General features: G+C 37.4%; 1 protein-coding gene and 1 pseudogene across 21 annotated transcripts in view; both read left to right on the top strand.

The window, feature by feature from the left end:
- Positions 1 to 22,267, top strand: part of RBMS3 (RNA binding motif single stranded interacting protein 3) — a 1,727,904-nt gene that overhangs the window by 1,070,353 nt on the left and 635,284 nt on the right. The gene's annotated exons all lie outside the window — the stretch shown is intronic.
- LOC121479159 lies at positions 15,877 to 16,013 on the top strand (annotated as a pseudogene).

The raw sequence follows: 22,267 nt of genomic DNA, 5'->3' as shown, positions 1-22,267 counted from the left end.
ATTCTCCTCTGCATTCATAATTGCACTCCAGTGTTCTTATTGTAAAACTATTCTCCTATTAGGTACGATTTTGGTTCAATTGCTTATCAAGGGGCAAGGCATCTGAACACCAGGTAGATTCTTAACACACTGTGAGAAAAGTATATGGTCTTTCCCAAGAAGATGTGTCTTGATTTATCCATTTAGCATTTAAAAGAGACTGTCTAGGGATACCTGGCTGGCTCAGCAGTTGAGCAACTGCCTTTGGCTCAGAGTGTGATTCTGGGGTCTGGGTTTGAGTCCTTCATCGGGCTCCCTACTGATGCTTTTCCTTCTGTCCCTGACTCTCTCTCTCTCTCTCTCTCTCTGTCTCTTATGTATAAATAAATAAAATCTTTAAAAAAAGATAATATCTATTACCTCCTTCAGCTTAGATTCCCTAGAACTTCTCTTGTTCCTACCTGCTCAAGTGCATGTTTCCTCATTTGCCTTTGCTTGAGTGGTCAGATGCTTTTGCTTTGGTTAATGAGATTCAACTACTGTTACTTGTGACCATGGGACCTTAACTCATATAGACTACGCTTCTTAAAATGTTGAGTAATAATAAGACAAATAATTGATATTTAGTATTAGAGGACCTATTGTAGAAGGTTAGATTTTTCGCTCCCTTCCTTCTGAATTTCTGCCATAATTGGAGATACATGGTAGGCATGTATACAGAAGAAGGAAGCATTTGTTGCTTCTAGAGAATGTGGAGTCTCCATTTAGCTGATCCACTTGAGGTTCTATATGCTTGACTTTGCTTGTGCTGCCTCCTTGGTTTGGACTCTCTTGGGTCTTCCTGCCCCATCTTCATCTTCCACACCCTACTCACATCCTATGTCCAAGAATTATAGTTTCAGCGATTACATTAATCTCCTTCTCCTGTCCTTCACTGAATCTTATCCATCTTGTTGCCTGTACACTGGGTAGCCAAAGGTAAAGGCAAAAAGCCACATTTTAATTTAATTTGTTAAATTAAAGTGAAAAAATTATACAGAACTATGAGTAAACAAACAAAAATACCCAACACAACAACATATTCACAGTTGCATTTGTAAACCTTGTTCAAAATGCCTGCTAGGTTTGCTGTCATTTTTTTTATTTCATTCATCAGACAGGTGGCCTTGAAACATCTGTTTCTTTCTATTTTTACTCTCTCCCCCTTACCAGATGCCCCCAGCTGCATTAGTCTCCTCTACACAACTGGTCAGAGAACTAATCAATGCATTATGCTTTATCTGAGGAAATCAGAAGGGAGAGATTGGAGGAAGGTCAAGCTCTCTTTCAGTGTAAACAATTTTGCATTGTGTATAAGCAATTATTAATATGCGTGTTAATCATATTTTGAGTAATTCATTTATAGCTGATATGGCAATGAGTAGGCATGTGATTCTCTATTTGTAAAGGAGATCCTACATGCTTCCCATGCTAGGGTGGTGGTGGTTTATATGGGGAGAGGGATTTTCTGGAGGTCAGGATAGTGCTGGGAATGAGCAGGGAAATCCAAGAGGATTTAGGTTACTCCTCACAGTGCATTATTTGTGATTCCTTGGGACTGTGATATTGTTCTATGCAAAGTTGAAGCCTGAGCAGAACAGATCAGAAACCCATATAACGTGCTAAACAAGTAGACAGTGGTTGTCTTTGGTTTGGGATTTCAAGAGAACAGAGGAGCATGCTGTCTATAGGGTAAAAGAGTATTATAATCATAGAGTAGTTTCATTCTACCAGTGTGGAAAATAAAAACTTTTATAAGTTAATTGCTTCTTTGTAATTTTGGGGGGTACAGAAAAAGAGTATGAATCATTATTGGTTGATGAACATCTTTGTTATTCACGTAATATATTTACTCTTATAGACTAAAGGTATATGTGAAAGCACTTTTGTAAACCTGTAAAGTCATATCAAATTGTGTGTGTGTGTGTGTGTGTGTGTGTGTGTGTTTTAACATTTGTGGGATGGTATGTTGTAGCAATTCGAATGAATGTTTAAAATTGAAAAATGTTGGTTTGAACTCTTACAGAGTTTTAGCTTGTCATAGAGAATTGGAGAAGGGTTTGAATACATGGTGCCTTTATCTCACCTGTAATGTTAGGTACAATTCCATTTTACACGTATGTATTTAGTACTTGCCATGTACCAGGCACTCTGCTAAGTTGAAAAGGCTGGTTTATTGGAGGAGACAGAGTTATTTTCACATTTATTTCCAGAGTTTATCATAATAGCTGGTGCATAGAAAGCACTTGGTCAACACTGAATGAATAAAGGAGATGAATTACTAAATTAGACAACAGTATACAATTTAAGAAGGAATTTAGGACAGAAACATGCATGCCTACTCTGCGATACAGGATCTATTTAATCGTCTAGTAGGTATAGAAACACACCAGGGCCAGAGTTTAGTGATTCTGTCAGTCTGGAAATATTGGTGAAAACTTCATGGGGGATATGTTGTTTGAGGTGTATTTTAAAGAATGTGTGGAATTGCATAGCAGTGTCTGAAGGCATGGTTTGGCCAGGAGTCTGAGTTGGAAAGTATGCCCTATAGAGAAATACGGCATAGTGGTGGAAAATAGGGAGGAAAAAAAATGGGAAAGGTTTGTTCAGGAATCTAGAACACCTTGAATGCCTTGGGAAGGATACTGATATATTTTCATTAAGAACATGAGCAGTAATCTTTTTTTTTTTTGTTTTTTCAGTGTAGGTGATATAATTAGACAAGGGTTTTGAACAGTTAACTCTAGTATTGATTAGGAGGGAGACTCTAAAGGCAGAGCGTGGAGGCAGGAAGTCAGGTTAGAAGTAACCCCAGGTAAGAGATCATGAACTTCTGGCTTCAGGAAGTTGTATTAAAAGTGAAGAGGCATTGTAGAGAGAGCTTTAGCAGTAATTGAGTGGTAGTTTGGTGAATGGGGCTAAGGGATGGAGAGGTTTCAAAGATGAGTCAAATGCTTCATGCTGGATTGACCTTGAAGATGGGACATCTTCACCTGAGAGAGGAAGCACAAGTTGTGGGAATCTGACAGTGAGTTATGTTTTGGACATGTGAATTTGGAAGGGTTTGGTGATCTGTAGCGGCCTAGAAGTCTGTTAGAACTTTGTATGAGGGAGTCATAACCAAGATATGGAATAAAGATTCAGATTTAATGATTTAAAAAACCATAAAAGCAGTAACAGCTAATGCCTCATTAAATCCGTACAACAACCTATGAGGTAGGCACTATGGTTATCATTATTTTGCTGATATTTGGGAGTGATCCACAGCTTTTAGAAGAAACTGGATTAAAATGGAAACTGTAGAAATAGGAAAAAAAATCAAGGACAGAATCCTAGGGAATATTAAGGAGGCAGCCAGTGAAGGATCAAGAATTGGTCAGAGATATGGAAGAAACAGAAATGAGAATTATGATAGCAAAGGGAATATGAAATATCATAACAAGAAAAGTATGTAGTGATTTCATGCATTGGAAAGAGTTTAGGTATTTGAAGACTGAGAAAAAAATGCATTGCTTTTAGTAAGTCAACCTAGTATTGACCTTCAGGAAAATAGTTTCAGCTGGAGGACAGGTAAGGTAGGTTTGAAAATATAGTGGGATGGGAGGAACTGGAGGCATTAGCATAGCCCACTTTTTCCAGAAGTTTGAGAACAAAAATTAAGAGATGGGCAGATACTAATGTGGGCTACCATCCTTCACCACCACCTCATCTTTGGACTGAGACCACAAACACACACAACCCTCCCTACTTCAAAAACACCTTCCCATAGTATGGTAGCCATAAAACATAGATCCTGGATGCATGTGGCAGATATTGACCAGATCCAGGGTACAGGTGGCCTTAAAAAACCTAATCCATAACCACTTCTTCCTACAAAAAAGGAGGAAAAAAAGGGCAGATGAGGACAAAGTTAAATTTTGCATTGGACGAAGTAGAAATGGATCATGTCTGAAAACTTTAATCTCCATAAAATAGGTCATCTTCTGTGAGCGAGCCAGGGGGGCCTGGGAGAGGTCAAATCTGGAGAGGCAAAGGCAGATTTTTCTTCCTAGTAGAACTTCATGCTTTATAGTTCCAATAATTAAGGAATTTTGAAATGGGGGAAACTATTACTAAATGCACAGGAAACGCATGCAATGGAGTTGGATGCTTTCCACTGAAATTCTCAAATGCCCTTGACTCTAAGATTTTAAGCTTCTGTATTTTTATCAAAAGCTTTGATTTTTAGTGACATTCTAAAGACCACGGTGAAGAATGAGAGGCCTATAAACCATATTTGTGTGTGCACATTTTCACAGAAAGATTTATTTGTTTGTTTTATGGGAAGATTTTCTCTTCCTGGGAACATGAAAGAAAGGAAAGCACAGAAGTCATTCCCTCCAGCCCCACCTTCCCTCACTGTTATCAAGGCTAAAGCTGGAGGGAAAAATCACTCAAGATGGACTCCATGGGGTAAATTGATGGAATGAAAACTTACGGTCCTGTGGCTCTTTGAGGAGCCGCATCTGCCATATTTATTCGTGCTTTTGGCTCTGGCAGTCATGTGTTATTATGTTTTTCTTATATAGATTAACTAGTGTTTTATCTCCACTGAGTTTTTGTTTTTAGATAAGAGTAAGGCAAAGTAAAGCAAACCAAAACAAAACACAATACCTCTTAGTTTGCACTAGGCAACTCCCAATGAGTCCAAATCTGTGTCTAATGTTATATATCCAACCTTGCCACTATGTTATCACTCTTGAGCCCTGCCTTTTCTGTGGTCCAAGACATAGTCATTATGTCTTCACATCATATCCCTGATTTGTAGGTTAATGGAGTCCGGGCAAGGTGCTGGTTGATAAACAGAGCTAATATGCAAAGCTAGACATTATCTTTTATGTGCAAACAGATTTGAGGTGTGTTTGTAAGGTTCTCTCATTATCTCTAGAGATCTGTGTCAGGAGAATATCATTCTCCGGTTCTGGTTCTCTAATATGTCTCTTCTCTTAATTGAAATGGAGATCTCCAATCAGTCTGGGCTTGAAGAATGTAGGAAAGGACACAGAAAAAGTGGGCTGAGGATTGATTGTAATAGGCATGGACTGCCAGACTGATTGGGGAATAGGTACTTGATCTTCCAGATGTGTGTCTACTATCATGATAGAGAAACAACCAAAGGAAGTTGGTATGGTGCCAGGAGATATGTGAAGCCAGAGAATAAATATGGCATGCGTGCCTGGGGTGGCCATTTCATCCAAATGTTTGGGGAAAGTTTGAGATTCACAGTTATAGACAATTGGAAACCACTGTAGAGTAATAAGCATGGAAATATCGCAATAAAACCTACATTTGGGGAGATTTGCTTCATGATGGCATATACCCTTGGCTAGCAGAAAGCATGAAATTGAAGAGCTTGAATTGGATACGAGATTTCTAAAGTTCCAGGATGCATTTGTGCTGTGAGGTGTATTTGGAGAAAGAAAGGACTCTCTGATCAAGTCACTTTGGGAAAAGCTGCATTGTTTATCTACATTGTAGAGAACCCAGTGCCCCTTGTTAAGTATTTAGGGCTTCAAGAAAATCTAAAGGTGGAAGGCCTGTTTAAATTCGATGAACCCACCATTTCCCAAACTTTGAAACCACATAGTCTTCTGCAAAATAATACCTCCACTGTTACATTCTTAGTTATAAAGCAATTATCAGGAATTTAAAATCCAAAACAGCCAGTTATTATTATTTTTTTCTCTACAATAATCTATTTTTTTAGTTGAACGTAAGATAAAGTAATTAACTTGTATTTAGGGGTCAAACTCCCCCCTTTTTAATTTTTTTTAAAGAATATGTGCTCTATTTTTAAATATTTGAACTGCTCTCAGCAAGTTCAGTGATAAAGAGGCCTAAAATAACCAGGAATGAACAGGGGAAGGCAAATTCAGATTTCAACAATTTGAAAATCTAGAATTGACTAGAGCTCACTCTCTGTTATAAATTCATTAGTGGAATGGTGATGACCATGGTAAGTATCTACAAATTTAAATCACTAGTTTTTCTCATTCTTTTCTCTCTTTGTCTCTAAGTCTCTGTCTACATTTATGTGTTCTGTCTTTTCTCTCTCTCTTCTTGTGTGTCTGTATGTCTCTATTTCTGTCCCTTCGTCCCTCTCTTTACACCTTCGTCTCTCTCTCCTCCCTTTTTCCTTTCGTCTCCTTCATCTTTCCCCGAAACCAGCACATCTACACACATAGAACTGAGTTCCCGTCAACTAAACGTGCATTTGCTGTGACTCCCTATATTGACCTTTTGCCAAAATGCTATTCCCTGGAAACCATGGGCACTCTATATAATCCCCAAATCCCTTGCTTTTGATCTGCTTTCTCTCTCCCTCTCCCCCGACCCCCTCATTCTCTCAGCTCTTATGGGTTAAGTTCTGCTTTTCCGCTTAACCTCACTATTCCTACAGTGCCATTCTCCCCCACCCCGTGGTTTCAGGATAGAGGCATGGGAGGGATGAGAGAATATGCCCTGCTTCTAACCCTTTGGCAAACAATTTCTGCATTTCTCAATGCCGACCTGGAAGGCATTTTCTTACCATCTGTGGATCATATAATTAATTACTTTTTTGAAGGAATGTTCAACATTTCTTATCTTGCTTGTCATGCACATCATTTTTCAAGCCTTGGAATGATGAGCTGGCATTTCAAGTAAGGGTGGTCCCACAAATCAAACACAGTGTGACTTTGGTTTCATTTCTTTGTTGAAACATCTGGTCTTATTTAGTGCACAACAAAACAGAGGTAGGAAACATGTAAAAACCCTCACTGCCCTCAGCCTTGTATCTTTCTCTTTCTGCCATGGTGTTATGAAACTACCACCTCCAGTAGAGAAATGAAGTTAATTCCACAACAGCTAGATTTGCCAAGACTCATTTTCATGTCCGTGGGCATGAAAGCTCTGGGTGGCCAGCTTTTCCAAATTCCAGTCTGGGACTCCTGCCTTGAACAAGAAAGGTTGAGGAACAGGTCACTGGTGTCTGTGATGACATGATTTACTTTCAACAGTGTCACGTTAAATGTCATGGCATTAATAAGGATGATGTGAACCACTGCCACCTCTCAAATTTGCTAGCCACATGCAATACTTTTCTCCCCTCAGGAATCCTAAAGCTCTTTCATAGGAATAATATTCTACCGCTTATGGTACATAAACTTCAGGTTGACGATATTTTGTTATAACAGCGTGACGCCCACTGGAAAAATAGCCTTCGCCTTTAGAGCGAGCAGTGTGTCCCAAGCAGGTGATGGGTTTATAGATGGACAGCATGCTTAATAGAAGTCCAATCTCTTTTGAATGCCAGCCTCACATTTTGGCCCTGTTCCCTCCCAGAGTTTATTTGTTGACAGCTTTTGGCAAAGGGAAAATTCAGAATGGGTGAAGAGTAGTCAGTACAACCTAAAGGGATTACCCTTGAACAAATATGTGGAAATCGCCTTGCTCTTGCTGCTTGGTCATTGGCATATTCTCTTTCTTTGGTTTTGTCTGTTTTGTGGTGGTGCAACAGTGGCGTATGGTGGTTATGGTAAAGACAGGAGCAGTCAGAGTGATAATAGTCACCATTATATATATTTGCTAACTTTATGCCAGACTCTGTTCTAGACATTTTAAATATTAACTCAGTCTTCATAGTAACTTTGTGGCAAAATCCCATGACACTGTACCCTACGGATTCGAATATAGTACAGTTGGCAGTTGTCTCCGAGATCTTTGGAATTCTCAGCCAGCCAGCTGACTCTGGTCATTTCGTTAATCTCACAATAATCCATTCTCATATTTTATGGGATTGAGTATTTGGATCCTATTTAAAAAGATATGACAAGGGTTTACTATCCTATTAGAATCCTAATTTTACAAATGAGGAGATAGAAGTACAGAGTGTTTAAGTAGCTTTTCTAAGATCACAGAGCCAGAAGGCAGGAGACTTATGGAGTTAATGTGGCTCCAGAGTCCATGATTTCTAGCACTACAGTAGAGGATGAGGTTTGTGAAAGATACCTAGAGGATAAAGTTGTTTAAGAGTCAGGAGAGCAGAGCCTAGACCTCGGTTTAGTTATAGCCACCCTTTGTTTCAGCACTACATTCTGCTTTTTCCTCTAGGTATATAGGGTATATGGAGGGGAACTAGACTTCATATCTTCAAAGCCTGCTGGGGAGCTGCTTATCAAGGAACTCAACTTTGAATTCACATCTCAGGCTTTATCTCAAAATGAGTTTTATGGACTAGATGAATTATTTTAGACCTAACTTCATGTATCAAACATGAATTTTTCTGAACTAGAGTTGTTCTTTCCTAAAGTGTTTTAAGCTATAAATTTCCCTTTGAATACTCCGTTCACTGTGTCTTAGAGGTTTTGATAGGTACAACTAGGAGAGATAGTTGCACTATTTGAGAACTGGTGACCACCCCGCAGTGCCATGACCACTGACTTCAGCCATAAATGACTGGTATGTCTAGACATGCTGGTGTGAATGAGTTGGATACAGAAATATGACTTCCATTAGAATTTACTACCTGTAGCTCATCATCTAACCAAACTGTATAAGTTGATATTTTAACTGTAGTAAATATATCTTGTGTGTATGTCTTTCAACTGATTCTTTTTTATTAAGATTGCTACTTGCAGTGATTCTGTTGGTCAAAATTCTCACCCCTATTTGATGTCTCATCTCAAATGATACCTCCCTGGTAAGGAAGGAAGTAATCTTTTTATGCACTGTCTTGCCATTTTGTCTGAACTTATTGTGGTAGTTACAATCACCTTTACTAGGGGTCAACATTTCTGTAAAGGACAAGATAAAATTTTGGATTCGATGGACATAGACTTCCCACTGAACTCAACTCTGCTCTTTTAATGTAAAAGCAGCCATAGATAATACCTAAACAAATGGCTACAGTTGTGTCCTGCTAAAATTACATTTATAAAAATAGGTAGCCAGCCTCTGGGTTGTATTTTACTGATTACTATGTTTTGAGCTATACTGTTTAATTGTTAACTTTAAACTTCTGTTCTGAACTATCTGCTTCTTAGAAATGAGGCTTGCATAAGTGACTATGTGGCTTAAACTTTAATTCCTATGCACTCAAGAGACATATGTTGAATGAGTGAAAAATACTAATACCATTATTACTCACCTGGACACATTTTAGTGATCCTAGTATGAATAATAAATACTGGATATATTGACATACCAAAATAAAATTTGTCTAAGACTAATTTTGTGTACAGTTTTATACTTGTAGCAGTCCCTTACTTATGCACCAGATTTAGTTTATTCTTTGAAATTCACTCTTTTTTTTCACCAAAATGTTTCTTATAGGTAAAAAGAGTTTAGAAAAAAATTTAGTCCAGTATGAAAACATCTTAAATCAAAATATGGTAGGTCTAAAAGAAAGCCTATTAAACTTGAATACTGTGACATTTATTTTTGTCTAGGAAGTTTATGGGAGTTGCTAATTTGTTTTTGGCTTAACAAAACTAAGCTATGATAGATCCGAACAATGATATATTCAGAAAGCAAGCATAATCTGATGTAAGAAATTTTTAAATATTTTATTCTTATATTTCATTATATGCCTTCAATGAGATATTCTTTAGGATATCTATAGTAGCATGATGAGTTTTGTTTGGTCTTTCTCTGGTTTTAGTCTGCATCTGAACCTAAGAACTTTAAATCATCGACAGTGAAGAAAGTCTTACTCAATCTATCCTTAGTGTGACAGGCTAAGGAATGTACAATGAATTTGTAACCATTCAGAAGCCACAGAGGCAAAACATATATAAGCTATTATTATTTGCAAAGAAAAGACAAGAATCAATAAATAATTAAAATACACACAGAGATACATGAAAATAAAGGTAACTAGACATAATAATGAAGAAATAACAAAATTATACAATTTGAAAGGGATTATATATTTGCAATCTAAAGATTTGAGAAGGAATATTTCTTCTTACTGACTATAAAAGGTCAAATACAGTGGTGTCACATCACTTAAACTACATAGTTCATCTTCCAGAGGTAGCAGAAGAATGTTTTACTCACCTTTAGTTTTTTTCTTACAAGACCACACTTGTTCCATCCACTCATGGAAAGAACAGCTTGTCTTATTACCCTCCAGTGAAAATGAGTTATGAGCCTTTTATCTGGAATTTACAGAGCGGCTTTAACCTCTTTATAGTTGAATTTCAGTGATGAATGCAATATCTAATTTCATCTTAGTTAATTTTTTTTCAAGAATTCCTTTTCCTGTTCTGATTTGTAGGTTCACACAAGATAATAATGGGAGAGATCAAATTACCCCATTTGGGATCCTGTTAAACACTTTTCTATTGTCCCACAAGTCTTTGGTATTAATTTCCTGTTTTTTCTTCTGTTCCTGTTGATTCAACTCAAAAAAACCAGGCGTTTGTGACAATCATAACAATTGGGTATCTTTACTATGTTTCAAAGAAAAGTTTGCATTCTATGCAGTACTCAGCTTAAAATGATCACTCATGGCTTAATTTAGCTAACTTTTTCTTGGGTTTATAAAATAGGTGGATAAGAATCTTGTGAGCGGAGAATATAGGAGCTGAGCTCAGTTGGGAATCAGTTGCAAGTTGAAATGATGTCACGCAAAGGTGCCAAAGGTCCTACCGTAGGTACTGTAAGCATTAGTAATAGAGAGAGAAACATACCACATCAGAAAAATGAATGGCCTTATGTATCAGCCAGCTGATATCTCACTTTTTTTAAAGCCCTCAAATGGCAAGGTCCTCCTTGTTTTAACTCATCAAAAGCAGAGCTCCTTTGCATGAAAATGTTGTCCCCTGACACTGATTAACAATCAGTTCTGAGTGATTACCTTTGGATGATCAGATAGAGTTTGTGATTTGCCCAGTCACAACCAATGTAGGCAATCATGGGATAACTTCTGTCTTTTGGCATTTCATTAATTCATTCACACATTTATCATTTATTGAGTGTGAACTGTGGGCCAGGTATTGTGCTACGTGCCAGGGATACAAAGTTGAGTGAGACAAGATCCCAAACCTCCAGAGGCTTATAGTAAGTAATAAATATGCAAATCAATGATTACATTACCTTTTTATCAGTGCTATAATAGAAGCATGAACAGAATGCTGGGAGAGCATAAGGGCATCAAAATCTGATTCAAGGAAAATCCCCTGGAAGAGCCCATATTTAGACTGAATTTTGAAGAACAAGTGGGATTGCTAGTTAAAGAAGCAATGAGACAGCATTGTAACCTGTAAAAAGCCAAGGAGATGTGAACCAGCACCAGGTATTTGAGTAAGGACAAATATTTCAACATGGCTTGAAGGGAGCTGAGGGGTAAGTGGTAGGTGTGGAAGTAAAGGGTAAAGCCAGAGGCCAGATCCCAAAAGATTGAGAAGCTAAGCTGAGAATGTGGCACCATAATTCGGAACAAAGTGGTGGAGGTTAAGGGGGGACTCACCCAGCCTGTCCATTGCATTCTGACATCATGCTGACTCCATGACGCACAGCCACACAACTCTTCCCTTGCTTCTTTCAAGGGATTCCATGGGGCTTGGGGAATGCCCTCAAAGTACAAGGCAGGCCTCTCTCCTTGAATAGAATTCATATACCAACTGCTAAGAGGTTATTTTCTTTATCTCATTTCAGTTGCATTTTCTGTCTTGAGTTTGGGAGCCTGCTCAGTCCTGTTTAGTTCTTATGACCACTTTTCCTTTGACTTATAATAGTTCCACTATGTGTGGAAAGTGGTAGAGATGCTGTCAGGGAGGTAGAGGAGGTGATGACTCAGTCAGTTGATGCCCTCTCCCCATAAAACCCTGTCCTCTGCATTCATATTCTGGCAAGCACATGGTAAAAATAAAAATTAAAAATAAAATCTCTTTTGAGATACTGGAGCCTCAGATTTCAGGTTTTTTTTTTTTTTTTTTTAAAGATTTCAGTTTTTAAACCTGATATTGACCAGGACAGTCTTTGAGATTGTACTTAAGTTACTCAGCCTTTCTGAACTTTCTGTCTCTACTATGTAAAAGGAGGCAACAGGCTTATTTCATCCGGACCTTTCCTGTAAGTCCATGGGTTGTGCTTTCTCATGTCTATCTAGATCACCTTTGCACAGTATGCTGGGTAACTTTTAGGTGAGGCCACAGTTGCCTGATTGGGAAGGGGCAGAAGTTCTACAAAATGGGAGGGTTTTATAAATCGAATCCTCTGAAAGATTCAGAATGCCTGGTTTTATTTTAACTCTTAAAAATCAAACTCCTAAAAAAAAAAAAAAAAAATCAAACTCCTCGCATATAAATAAATGGTCTCAGGGAATTTCATTAAAAAAAAAAAAAAAAAAAGTTCTCTCCAAAGGTGAAAGGAGCCATTCATTGTTTAATAAACTGGATAATCTTCCTTCTTAGAAACATTCTAAGGTGTATAAATGGAAGCATTTATGTTGTCACAGAGAAAAATTTGCAGATAGACCATGCATCACTTGAAGATGCTTAATTCCTGGAAATAATAATCAGGGAGAATTTTATTCACTTACAGAGAAATGTTTTTAAAAGAAACATTTACTACTAGGTTGATTTCCTATGTTATGTTAGCTACTTATTAGTAATGCTATGATTAGCTATTCAGGCAACTTGGAGTTATCAGAAATGCATTGGAGAAAGGATATTGTTTTTATTTATGAATTACGAGTTTGAATAAGTGCAGTATTTTTTTAATGGGTAGCTACTAAGAGATACTGAAATGCCAGATTAAGATACCCTTTCACAGAAAGATGAGATAAATAGAATATGGCATATTGAAAAGAATAGATTTTGAAGTCAGAGAGGATAGAATATGGATCTTGCCTTGGTGCTCTTTATTTCCAAGATCTTGGGAAAGTCTTTGAGCTTTGTCTCCTGAGCTGCAGTACCAGGAAGTTTTGAGGTATAGATTGAGTTAGTATTTAAGAAACTTAGCCATCTCTGATACTAAAGGATCTATTCATGTCATGGGGAAGGAATCTGAAGACAGAACTCCCTAGAGCTCTTCCTTCATTTACAACCTAAATAGTCTCCAAATAGTCCCTTTGCATTCAGTATTTTTTATTTTGTATCAGACAAATGTTCCCCAAACTTTTATGATATAGTTGCCCTTTTCATTGAGATAGATGATCCTAAGAACTTCCTTAGAATTGAAAATAATTATTTTTATATTATTATCTGGTGTATAATGAAATATAATAATGAGAGATTTTTACTGTTTCCCATTTAACAAATGATATATCCGTCATTTACCTCAAAGTTAAATTTATTTATTTATTTATTTATTTATGATAGTCGCACAGAGAGAGAGAGAGAGAGAGAGAGAGAGAGAGAGGCAGAAACACAGGCAGAGGGAGAAGCAGGCTCCATGCACCGGGAGCCTGATGTGGGATTCGATCCCGGGTCTCCAGGATCGCGCCCTGGGCCAAAGGCAGGCGCTAAACCGCTGCGCCACCCAGGGATCCCTCAAAGTTAAATTTTTAAGGAATGTATATGGAAAAATATAAAAATAATAATAATTTGACCACAAGAAAATTTCAGATTACAATGTCTTTTGTGTGGCTAAACTTTATAATTTTCGTAAGTTATTTCTAAGTGATAAGATAAGGTATGAATTTCAGATTATGAGCTTTCTCTACTTGTTATGTGTTGCTGATGTACATAGCTTTTTATCCCTTTTAAGTGAAGACCCAAATTGGAAATATGTCAACATGCATTTTTTTCTTCTTACGTTTGTCTATGAAATGCTAGAGTCATCTTGATGTGTTATATAAGATGAACACAAATTGTTATTTCAACATCAGTGTTCCATATGCTTCCTGCCTTTCAACTAGCATTCCATCGTGGATACAAATAATCAGTTACATGACTCAAAATGAAAGCAATTTATACATTTATGAAGGTCAAAGCCACCAAGCCAGCTAGAAGTGTTCAGCTTAGGGCTATAGCCACTGAAGCCTGTCACGTGTCTGTCCCTTCTGACTGCTATGCTTCTTTACTTAGTAACATTTAGTGGTTCTAAGTGTTTTCCTTTTAAAAAGAAAAGCTGCTTAATACATTGTTTTATTTTCATTTTATTGATTTTTAGAAATTAGACACTATAAAAGATTACAGTAGTGGCTATAATGACAAGAGTGCCCAGGAACACATGATTAAAAAGTGGAAAAATAATTAACAGTGATATCTTCAGGCACTATGGTTAGAGTTTTATAGAATTTTCTATAGGATACTCCCTCTGTGAAGAGTTCTTTTCTCTTTTCTATTATCTTCATTTCCTTTTTTCTTACCTCCTTCCTTTTATGGGTCAACCAACATTTACTATATCTGTACATAGAGAAGCAGACATCATACAAATCACTGATACGAAGGATACCTGGGTGGCTCAGCGGTTGATTGTCTGCCTTCAGCCCAGGGCATGATGCTGAAGTCCTGGGATCGAATCCTGCATTGGGCTTCCTGCATGGAGCCTGCTTTTCTCTCTGCCTGTGCCTCTGCCTCTCTCTCTGTGTCTCTCATGAATAAATAAATAAAATCTTTAAAACAAAACAAATCACTGATACAAGAAGTTAAAAGGTTTCTAATCTAGTGAAAATGTTTTCTATTTATTTACTCAGAAATATCCCTTATTTACATAAAAATATATGAATTCTAACAAAGCTATAATAACTTCGGATAACTTAAAAAGCAGTAATATTCTGAAACCATTATTATCTAATGAAAGTCTTACTTGTCGGAGACGATCACGAAGTTCATTCTTTAACATTCAGATAGATCTGGTATATATAAGGAGTTCACTTTATGAATAGAAAATCTTAGTCTTGGTATTCTTGACTACAATTCTCTTGAACTACCTAGTTTACATCAAGTCAGTTGCCATGCCAATAATTTTCTCACATGTGAAAGAAACAATGGCCATACTCCAGCTACAGCTAGTGGTTTTCCATCTTAGAAAATATGTCATGTAAGGAACCCCCACTATTTGCAAAGGATTTGTAGATAGCTCCTTGGAGTTAATTTCTGTGAACATTAGAAGATACTTAAATGCCAAACCACAGATAGGGTTTATAGATGATTGCCATAAGCTCTTTAGCTACTTACATTAAATACAGTAGCACCCCTTTGCCATTAAATGAATAGGGTAGAGAATTCATGGGGATGCTTAGAACTCTGGAGCAGCCCATTGTTTGAAGATTATGCTTTTGACGCTTCTTGCTAGAAGTCATTTATTTGCCTAATGGGTGTTCGTTGAGAGCACACAACGTGCCAAGAGCTGGACTTGGCATCACCATGGAGAACATCAAATTCTAGTCTCATCCTTTAGAACTGAGCAGAAGTCGGTGTTTGTAATGTTAAGAGCAATTCGAGAAAGAAGGAGGCTCAGATAGAATGAGAATGTCCCTTGTAAAATCTCCATTTGTGAGGCTGCTGTGTTAATATCAAATGTCTTACACACATCAGTGATTATCACAATGAGAGAAGTCTAGTTTATATCTAAGTTATTTTTCCTAAATAAAGATAGAAATATACCATACAAAGTTGATTTTTGTAACAGGAGCACATAACATGATAGAATTTATAGTAGCTGCAGAATTATCTATTATTATCATAGTAAAAAGAAACAACAACACAAAACCTAAATCAGAAACCAAAGCTGTACACAAACTCATATTTTTCCTTTAATCTTTTGAATTTTGGGACAAAGCAGTGTTGATAATTTTCGACTTGTGACTAGGTAGATGGAAGTTGGAAAATGCTGAGATTTGAGTCTCCTGTATGACTTACAATATCCTGATCTTTACATGACCTAATCACTTCTTGGCCTCTTGGTTAAGATCAAGTGTAGTATCTGATCTTTACATGACCTGAAAAGCATGTTTAGCTCCAGTATACCATGTAAAATTAGCAATAGAAAGAAACAAAAGTCATAGGCCCTATGTAACATATCTGTTGTATTCTTGGCTCCTTTCTTCCTCCCTTCTGTTCTGAAATGTGTGCCTTGTCTTAGGTGGATGAGTTCTAGCTGAAATTTTAAAAATCACCTATTTAATATCTCTTAATATCATTCACACACCCCCTTTTTTTTTTAAAAAAAAAATCATTTCCCCCCCATGACTTGCATTTAAGTCTAGCAATAATTTCAGGCGTAAAATAAGCTCTTTCGGGCATTATGCAATTGCAGGCATTTTTGGAAAATATTAATGAAGCCAGTAAGATTGTGCAACTAGGGGATCCCTGGGTGGCTCAGCGGTTTAGCGCTGCCTTCAGCCCGGGGCATGATCCTGGAGACCCGGGATTGATTCCCACGTCGGGCTTCGTGCATGGAGCCTGCTTCTCCTTCTGCCTGTGTCTCTGCCTCTCTCTCTCTCTGTGTCTCTCATGAATAAATAAATAAAATCTTAAAAAAAAAAAAAAGCACAACCAGTCATATATTACCGTTGTTCAAACAGGGTTCTGAAATGGGGTCTCTTTCCTTGGATTTGTCCACTCTGTGTGGAAATAAATTCACTGCAAGATAGATCACTATATTTCACAATTTAGCTTTTAAATTTTTATTTTTTTAAATTTATTTTTTACTTTTTGTTTTTCTATTTTTAAATTTTTGTTTTTATTTTTAACTCTGGACTTCATTAAGAGGACAAAAATAGGGATGCCTGGGTAGCTCGGAGCTGAGCACCTATCTAAGGCTCAGGTCATGTCCTGGGATCAAGTTTCCACATCAGCCTCCCCACGGGAGCCTGTTTCTCCCTCTACCTATATCTCTGCCTCTCTCTGCGTCTCTCATGAATAAATAAGTAAAATCAAAAAAAGGGGGGGGGCAAAAAAACTCGTTGGAGTGGGAATAACAGATTTTGCTATGTGGTATACTTAAATGCAATTCTAAAAAGTAAGTCATGAACACTGATTTCAACCTTTCCTTTTCCTTCTCTTTTCTTTTTTCTTTTTTTTTTTAACCTTTCCTTTTCCTCAGCAGGGACCCAGGTGTGACCATCTGTCCCTGTAGCAGAGCATTTTGGTCTCGTCCAGATTCTTCTTTCCTTCTTGAATTCCTTATTTGCCCCTTTTCATTCTTCAGCACTCTTGTGAGCTTCTCATCGTTAAGGCCTTCTGACTATTTATAGATGATGCATGGTTTTGACTGATACAGTTTACATTTGCTTCAAGGACCAGCTCTTTATACATAGTTGGTTCTTTTTCAAGACACGTGGCTTCCCTCTGTGGCTCACTTGCTAGATCACCTGGGATGGCCACGTCCTGGGCTCTGTGCAGAGATGTCTGCCTCTGTGTGCTGTATTTTTAGCCTCGGAACTTATCTCTCCTGTGTCACTGTAGTAGGTAGGATTGTTTGGACAGGAAGAGTCACTTCCTTGTTATGTTCGGCCAGCATTGTAGTGCTCCCTGCACTTCCCCACGTGCCTCTCATGACGCCCCCCACCCCTGCACTACAGTTTAATCACTTCCCTCACATGATCTTGCAGAGGTCAAGAGCTTTTCCCTCTCTTCATTCTTTTATTCTCTGCTTTTCCTCATTTCTCATTCCTTCCTTCTTTTCCTGTCCTAGTCTGCCTGCTTGCCGTGTTTCCATTATTTCCTCCTCCTTCTTTTTTTTAATCTCTGTTATTATTTTTCTTTTACTTTCATTCTTTTCTGTTATGAAAGCTGCATCCCAACTTATGAGAATTTATCCTACACATCTAGATCCTCTGCACACAGGTGAAAGGGTACATGCCAATAATTATGAATTGCAGCATTGCTTGTAATAGCAGCAATTTGTGAACAACTCAAATATCTATTAGTAGAGACATGTTGAATAAACTATGGCATGTTCATATAATGGAATGTTATGCAGCTACAGACAATAATTGGGAAGCACTCTATGTATTATTTTGGAAATATCTCCAAGACATTTTGTTAGGTGGAAAAGAACAAAGTGCTGAACAACTTGTACTTTATAGTGTACTTTTCCCCCCAATTTGTGGGGAAAAAAAGTGGCGTGTGCATAGGGAGGGAATAAGAGTCTTTTTTTCTTTTTATTGTAACTAGTAAACACCAATGTGTATAGGAAACACAGGAAGTTGCTCATGGGTTTCAGGGGATGAGTGGGCTGAGAAATAGTGAGAAGAGATTCATGGTCATAGCTCTTCATATATGAAATTAAAAAAAAAATGTTAATATATTATCTATTCAAAAAATTAAATAGGGGCAGCCCGGGTGGCTCAGTGGTTTAGCACTGCCTTCGGCCCAGGGCATGATCCTGGAGATCCGGGATCGAGTTCCACGTCAGGCTCCCTGCATAGAGCCTGCTTCTCCCTCTGCCTGTGTCTCTGCCTCTCTCTCTCTTCTCTCTCTCTGTGTGTGTTTCTCTTGTGGATAAATAAATAAAATCTTAAAAAAATAAATAATTACATATAATAATATCATCCTCAAAAGTCAAAGTAAGATTCAGATGGGGATGCCTGGGTGGTTCAGTGGTTGAGTGTCTGCCTTCAGCTGAGGGTATGATCTTGGGGTTCTGGGATCAAGTCCTGCATCGAGCTCCCTGTGAGAACCCTGCTTCTCCCTTTGCCTATGTCTCTGCCTCTGTCTCTATCTCTTATGAATAAATAAATGAAATCTTAAAAAAAAAAGATTCAAGTGAAATAAAACTACTGATGTACTGAGTGTTAAAAAAAAAGGACAAAGAATTGAAACAACTGAGTCCATTGGTCCAAACTCATGGGTATCCTCATAAATTATTTGTTTATGGTTTACACCATGTAAAATTATCATTTTCATGAACAACAACAATAAAAAACCCTCGAATATTGTCAATTTCATATATCTTAATAGAATGTTTACCTTAATTAAGGCATCAAAATTCCATTACCAGTTTGCCTGAGCTATTATGCCTTTAATGTATTATTACATTTGTCTTCTGTGCTGTTGAAACCCTTGGAGTCTGCTTTCATTCATTTACCTAGGCCACCTGGGTGGTACCATGAGGTGTGACAATTCTATTCTTGAATTACCTTTCCATCCAAGCTTTATTAACTTTGCACGTAGCTGTGGATTAAGCCTTCATAATTTACTACTGGGATGATAATATTCTTCTGAGAAGTCACTCTGAGTTCTAGGCTTTCCTTTTGGGTCTAACATCCTCACTGACACCAGATTTATCTTTCTACAAGGCAGTTTGGATCACGTTACTCCTGAGTGAATTCATCCTGTATTAGCCAGCATTCTCCAGAGAAGCAGAACCAATTAGCACCAAAGAACTGTTATTCATCACTTTGGAGTGCTTTTTAGAGGATGAGAGAACACAATATCAGTCCTTGCATCTTAGTTGTTGGGTGTTTGCCTTCTTCTTTTATCAATAAATGATTATTCATGACCAAAGAAAAGAAGAAAATGGCATCATTTAGCAGTGCGCTAACTTAGTGGGACCTACTCTGCTTTAGTCTATTATAACATCAGTACGTATTGCTAATGGCCCCATACAGTGCAATGCCCTTCAACTCTTTTCAAAAAGTGCCCCCCCATTCAAATGATGTAGCACATTTGGATGGTTTAGTCATACTATAAAACCTTGGGCTGTTGTCCATTAGATTTAGAAAATGAGCAAATTTCCCATTGAAGCCAGGAGTATGTGACAGTGTGCATAACTGAAGGTTGAAATGAAAAGTCTTTAAAAATGATGAAGTGGTAATTATTTTATTAGACGTGCTAGATCTCTGTTTATCACAGATGTATATAAGCTGAAATGAAAATTTAAAGCTTATAAAGTTAAACGACAACAAAAATATATTTAGTATTATACAATTCCTTTTAAATTACACTGTTCCCAGCACTCAATTCTTCATGCCAGAATTAGTGTTGATCTGTTATTTACCATAGACCCCACGCAATAGTTAATGACTTAAGAACTCTGGAAAATGTCCTTATTTCCCCAAACCTCTAGGTAAGTTTGTTGGCAGCTAATGCTCCATGGTCTAAAAAGTATTCTCTCCCTTCTCCACAATGTTAGCTTCTGTTTGTCTTTCTTATCTCATTTTAGCCTTCCCTTCTTCATACTAGCCTTCCCTGACCTCCTTGGCTGCATCAGATCCTCCTTTTTAGGTGCTTAGAGAACTGCTTCCTTGTCACAATTTCAAGTTCACATTTCTTTACATGATAATTTGATTCTTCTTCATTCCTCACTAATACAAAAGCCCCATCAAGCTGAGGATAGTTTTCAACTTACTACTAAATCATCAGTTCCCAATACAGTGTTTTGCATATAAAAGATACTGAATAAATGCTTTTTTAAAAATGCAAGAACTTTCAGATCCTGACATACTCATTTTCAGCTAGAGTTTAGCATTCTAGATATCTTTATTAAATGTATAGTAGGTCATGATTTTATCAATTTTCTAAAATTCAAACCAATATTATTATATTATTCTGAAAAGCAAATTATTCACTGCCAGTATATAGGTAACATAGGTGTTTTTGGTTTCTAATTCCACAACATATTATGTATTTTCCATTTATAGTTCAATTAAAATTTCTCTAGGTTTTTGAAGAGAACTCTTTCTGGTTTCAGGACATAGCCATAAATAACCACTCTTCATGAACCATATACAAGTGTAAGCATATGGGCTTTAAAATGTATATACAATTCTCTAGAGCTCCTAGTATAATTAAAATTTGGAAGGGCAGGTGGTTAAGAGGTCCCAGTGATTTACAATGTTTCTCTAATGTCAGAATGTAAAATTTAAAAATCACAGCAGATTCTATAGTCAGTGTGTGTCCAATGTATATACAGTGAAAGCCACAGAACTAGCTCCCCACCAATAATATTTATGAAAAGACTTAGAATCAAACAGAAAGGGGGGAAAAGAAAAAAAAGAAACCAAAAGAAATAATGTATTAACGGTTGATTCACTGAATAGTATTGTAGAAAACTGGACAAAGTTTAGAGAAGATTCTTATCCTCTGCCGTATCTTTGTCCAAAGGCCACTGCATAGTATTGCCTAGGCAGATTTATCATGGTCTCAATTCACTAATTCCAAGAAAATTAAGTGTCAGTGTGCCATTCCTTGAGCAGGCATCATGCCTAATTAACCACAGGCCCAGCATCTGATTGATGAACTGGTCCTCTACTATATCATGGAAATTTTAAAATTTTATTCCTGATGTAAAGAAACCATGATTGGACCTGGAAAATTTGAACCCCTTGTCATATTCACAGGATACTTGAAAAATGCATTCATTCCTCCAACTTCTAGAAATATTCACCTTTGCAAGTATTCTAATTTTTGTGAAATTCATATTATCCTTGATGACATCTCTAGACATTATCATCGGAATAGACTAGGCATTCAGAGCTCAATGTCTCCATGCCATAGACATCAAGCAGTATTTGAACAAAGCATGGACTTAACACTTAGAACTGTTGCTTATTTGGGCCCCAAATACCTGACATTTAAGTATACTGCTATGTGGTATTTTGGTCTCTATTTCTCCACTGTAAAAATCTGCCTTCCTGGATTCTCATTGTCCTGTTTTCAGAGTGGGCGTCTGTTTATAGGTGCCAGTATGGTTTATAATTCCAGTTATGTTTGTCACTCAGTAGCTTCTGCATTCAACCACCCCTGTACTGAATACTCTTTGGAATAAGTAATGCTTAATAAGTAATATTTTAAACTAAACTGCTTTATCTAATTTATGAAATCATTTGGGCTGGAAGAGACCTACAGTGAAACACATAGTGCATCCCTTTTTCTAGAATAGTGGGATAGATTTTTATTGTCTATAAAATCCATTCTGGGTGGGTATCTATTCTCAGCCTTCATTATCTCCAGTGATAGCAATTCCACAGCCTCCCTTGGCAGCCTTCCCTATTGCTGAACTAGCCTTGCTTATTAATCCTATAATAATACCTTATGTTCTCTAAATATTGAAGCAGTGCCTAAGTTCCCCCTGCTAACTCATTCTTCGCTGCCCACCCTGTGAAATGCTTCTAGAGGAGGAATAATTATGTAAGCACACAGCACCAAATGATGTGTTGCGCAGCCTTGTCCTGAGGCATTCCGCAAGGGGCTTGTTAGGATGGACGTTGTCAGTCCATAGAAAATTAAGCTATTAAATCTGCAGCACCAGGGTGGTGATTGAATTGCTTGTGCCACTGGGATGAAATTGCTTTGCAGACATATGAATTTCACAGCCAGTAGTGTTCTTC

This window comes from Vulpes lagopus, chromosome 19, assembly GCF_018345385.1.
Source record: "Vulpes lagopus strain Blue_001 chromosome 19, ASM1834538v1, whole genome shotgun sequence".
NCBI lineage: Eukaryota > Metazoa > Chordata > Mammalia > Carnivora > Canidae > Vulpes > Vulpes lagopus.
The sequence above is the reverse complement of the archived record's forward strand: the minus strand, read 5'-3'. Positions and strand labels throughout refer to the sequence as shown.